Source organism: Electrona antarctica (genome assembly GCF_951216825.1).
Source record: "Electrona antarctica genome assembly, chromosome: 4".
In the NCBI taxonomy this organism is placed as follows: Eukaryota; Metazoa; Chordata; class Actinopteri; order Myctophiformes; family Myctophidae; genus Electrona; species Electrona antarctica.
In genome coordinates, this window is record NC_136809.1 from 28,116,810 (window position 1) to 28,121,809 (window position 5,000).

General features: G+C 41.6%; 1 protein-coding gene across 1 annotated transcript in view; it reads left to right on the forward strand.

Annotated features, from left to right (window-relative positions):
- The window catches only part of LOC306921237 (uncharacterized protein), a gene marked incomplete at its 3' end in the record, with an annotated part of 25,636 nt that overhangs the window by 2,073 nt on the left and 18,563 nt on the right, over positions 1–5,000 (forward strand). The gene's annotated exons all lie outside the window — the stretch shown is intronic.

Consider the following 5,000-nt stretch of genomic DNA (forward strand, 5'->3'; position numbering starts at 1 on the left):
TACGCTACGCTGTACGCGCGCCACAGCGCTCTGCCCCGTGCTCCTCGTTCGACAGCCTGTGTCACTCTCTCTCTCTCACTCTCTCTCTCTCTTTTTGGATACTTTCTGTGACTTTTATTCATTTGTCTTTATTATTCCCTTCTGCCTTTTTTAATTTATTTTGCCTCCAACTCTCTGTGCTTTGATGTTTGATGATTTATTGCTGTGACTTCTGAATGAGTGATAAAAAGAGGAGATAGATGGGGAGAGAGAGAGCGTGTGCGTGTGCGTGTGTGTGTTTGCGTGCGTGCGTGCGTGTGTGTGTGCGTGCCTGTGTGCGTGCATGTGTGAGTGAGTGAGTGCGTGCATGTTGCTTATATATTTGTGTGTTTATATCTGAGTAGTGTGCAGTGTTTGATATGCATCTATTAAATTGTGTCTTATTTGTGGATATAATTTAATTTCGTTAACTAAAATATTGCGATATAAATTGTTGTGGTTTGTTTTATATACCACAAACAGCATACACAATTTACATTTCTCTATGTGCCTGTTTTCTTTTTATTATTTTGCAAATGTAAACATTTTTGAATAGGCTCCATGGCAAATTCATTATTGGGCATATATTTTCTCTGTAAATATTTAACCAACGTTATTCCTACGAGAAAATATTTTTCTCTTTTTTTATCAGCCCCTATACCACCACATGAGTAATTAATTTCATTGTTTGATGGATTACATCTTGTCTCTGGTTCGTTTCGCGCAGCCTTAATTGACCAAAAGAGCACGCAGTGTGAAGTTTACAAGGGGAGCAATAGCGGTGTTTTTCTCACCGTGGTACCGAATGCGCTCCTCCGGGTGCCCGGCTAATTGACTGCATGTGGCCGGGGCAGGAAGCCCTCTCCCCGGTCACAGAACAGACGAGGAGCCGTGAATGAATAGGCTCGCTTGAGAGCAGCGCGATAGCGGATTGCTGCGGATAGCGCTGCTGCTCCGGCTGAGGAAAGTTCCCATTTCCTCCTCAGCGTGTCTCGGCCGTTATCGTGGATGTTGGACTGACTTTTACTGTTGTGTTGACTTGTTCTTGTGTTTTATGTCATTTCGGCAATGAGAAGAAATAGGCCTATATAGAACCGATGAGATATTTTAACGGAGGGTTTTTTCCTTGGAGACGTATAGGCTAAACCTGAGGAGATAGATGGGGGGAGTGAAGTTTGTGCGTGTGTATTACGCGCACATGCGTGCGTGTGGTGTGTGTGTTTGGGGGGAGGGGGGCTGAACGCGCGTGCGTGCGCGCGCGGTGGAGGAGAGAGAGTGAGGGAGGGAGGGAGGGAGGGAGAGAGAGAGAGAGAGGAAGAGTCGGAAGGGATGTTGGTTTGTAATGAATCTAAACTGAACCTTGCGGGGTCTCCGTACCATGCACACGCTGTTACGCACGCACGCCACAGCAGCAACAACAGCCCTGCATGCCGTGGCTCCGAGGAGGAGTTTAGAAACTTAGACCTATTTGTCACCTTGAAACCATAACTGTAGTAGCCTATACCACAGGAGACTTTTAGCTCAGAAATATAAATGTTAAACCGTTAAACGTGTCACGGAGGAGATGATACATTGATATAGCAACTAGGAATCCCATTGCCTAATTCCCTAATCCCTAAGAACAAGGGAGAATGGGATTCCAATGCCGTTAATCAGTGATGCATTTCGTAATTTTCTACTTTATTTGGGACATGCGAGGGACGATATGTTTCAGGCGGTGAGGAAGAATAGGGCATCCAATCCAAAGTGCATGATTGCGCTTCTCATGCACAAAATAATTTCACATTATAGCCAGTGACTGCTCTCAATTTTTGCCGCACAATGAAAATAATATAGCAGGGCAGGCTATATGGGCAAGTGAATTGGAATAAATAAATACATTTTAAACAAAGACGTTTTTTCCATTCGAGAGGAGCGCGGTCTCCCCCCCCCCCTGGTCTCCCCGGTGCGCCCGGGCAGCAGATAGGCGCGCAGGTGGACTGTCTGGCCCCCATCCCTTCCCTTTTTACAAATGCGCGCCGTTGTTTCAATATAATCAGCTTTGGGACTTGCTGTTATTTATCCTTCCCCGTACCACTTAGAAGACATCTTCCCATGTTTAGTAGGCATGACATAAATTCTCCGAAGAAGACGCCGCTTCCTTGACAGACCTGCCTTATTGGAAACTAACCGATAATGACTTTGTGTTTGCCGAGCCCGGCGCGCCCAGGGGTATTGGGGTATTGAGGAGGGGGGAGAATTGGAGAAAGCGTTCGGCTCTGGTTTCAAATCTCCCCTCCTCTCTTCTCCCTTAAAGATCAACTTAAGTGACACGACGTTTCTTTTTTTCCCTCCTTTTTTAATAGAGTACACGTTGTTATAGGGGCAAATTATTTCAATCCGATCGATTGAGACGCGAAGCAGCTGTGCGTGGTGTGTTAGAGGGGTAACCGTGGCTGCTCTTATGAACACGGGGCATGACCAATAAGCAGAACCATTTGTCTTTCCCTTTGGAGAAAAAAAAAGATGAAGAATGAAAGAAAAACATAAAATAAATCCCCATGCACTATAAGCACCGGACAGGGTCTTTAGAGACGGGCAATCATCATAGCTGTTATATGCGTGAAGTGGAAATTCTGTAATCTGACTTGTTTGAAGCCACAGCAGCAGGTGTAGCCTATTTGATGATCACCGTGTCCGTGAATGAATGTCACTTGTTCGGACAAATGACAAAAATATATAGGCTACATAAGAATTTACATAAAATGAATTATTACTTTGTTTAGAATTTGAATCATTTTGTTTTATTTTATTCTGCTTCGTGACGTTTTCATAGCGAGATCAAGTGGCTAATTAAAACGAGCAACACCTGTTTCGTTTTGCGTTGGGCTTGGCTATACTCCTTTGAAGATGGGTGGCGGGTTGAAAATGTAAACTTTGATTCGATAGATTCAAACACAACTGAGATGTTTTAAATTTCATACCAATTAGAAATGTGACATTTTGGACCTTTTCCTCCACCTTCCAGTTAATTGGGGCAGGCCTACACGAGAAGCAAGCAATTTACAGGCTATAGGCCTATACTGTCGAAATGACTAAATAAAGGAATAAATATCAAAATTATTTATTTAACTTGTTCTTATCCTCTACTCGGTGTTAACGTTGGCTAACATAGTCATATTAGAAACATGTGCACATCTGGCATTATATTTTGACTACCTCGAACGAAATGTGCAATAGGCCCACATTGTCGAATAAACGAGGATAATTTAGTGTTTTATAATTTGGCTTTAGCCTATTCATGGCATTTTTTTCTTGTTCTTTTCTTTAGTCCGTTTTTCAACAAGAGATTCACAGCCGTTATTGCAGCTATCAAACTGTCGCCGCCACGAACATAAAAGTGTGCTATTTAAAATAAATCGATGCAATGAACTCGATAAATACTGCCCGTTTGATCCTCGGCAAGGAAATGCGTGGACTTTCGATGTCCACAAAGTAACTCCTATAAGGGTTAATAGGTGTTGTTTTAAAGATAATTGTTTATGTGTGGGAGGGGAAACGCCATCAATTAGTCTCAGAATTATTTCGCCAGCTTTTTATGGAGTAATAATATTTTGACGCAGTAATTGACCCCCCTCCTCTCTTGTTGTGCATGTGCTGGTTATGGATATCGACCCTTGCAAGTTAAACAGCCCGGAGTTAAGTGATACCTCGACCCCTAATTGCTCCATCACGACTAATTCCCCCTCAATAAAAGCAACATTAAGGTCGTGTCATTTTATTTTCTCGCTGCTGCTTCAAGACCGGCGGATATGGACCAACTCAAAGGGGATTACCAGGGCTCGTAAAAATAGTAACGTAGGCTATGCATCCACCTCCATGTGAGGTATAGCCCGCAGGCCTATCTAATACCATCCAGACGCATAGAAGAATATATATATGGCTAACCTCGCTTTAAAAATAAACAAATAAATAAATAAACAAACAAACACCCGTATAATACTGAATATAAATAAAATAGCACCGGTGGCATTTTATATCCGGTTCAGTGCTCAGTGATCTGAATAAAGCTCAGTCTTCCCCTCCTTTCAAGGGTGCTGTAACGCGGCTTGCTTTGAACTGCGACAGGTCGACTTTGAGGGCCGGAAGAGGTATGGTAGCTGTCCTGGCTTCTGTCTGCTTCTCAATATACCTCAATGTCTCATATAGCTATAGCCTATATTATATACAAGTAATGACTGATCAGTCAATAGATAGAGAGAGTTACTGTTGTTAAGGGCATGCAGGGGGGAAATGTTTTGTATACAAAAATAACACTAATAGCTAATGTATAACAATAGCTAATAGGCTATACTAATTTGGCTATTCACATTTTAGAATAGTGTGCTTCTTGTTTTGAACCATGGTTATATTATTATTTAAAAAGCTTTTTTTTAAAAGTGCCTTTTGATCAAAACACCATGTCTCGCCCTCTTCATTCGCACACAAAAATGTCCAGACCTCTGAAATACCATTTTAAGAAGAAAAACAAATAAACAATTGAAATAAAAATGAGAGCAATAGTGCAATAAACATAGGCCTACTGATGTATTGATTTACTTACATAGAATATACATTTTATTTTGATTTCTATTTCTTTGTTTTTTAATTTTAAGAAACAAATATTCACCAATATTCACAATCTCTGGCTTCATTTCTCCTGCTTATATTCTCATATCGGCATCGCCTTATACAGTAAATAAATGTCAACTGATATTTCATTAATGAAAATTATTCAGCTATTATTTCTGTTGATTTTTCCACCCAATCTCTTTTGACTAGTAGGCCTACAGGTTAGGTTGTGTGTGTGTGTGTGTGTGTGTGTGTGTGTGTGTGTGTGTGTGTGTGTGTGTGTGTGTGTGTGTGTGTGTGTGAGAGAGAGAGAGAGAGAGAGAGAGAGAGAGAGAGAGAAAGTGAGTGATGTTGTTCATGCCAGTATGTGGATGGACGCAGCATACATTCTT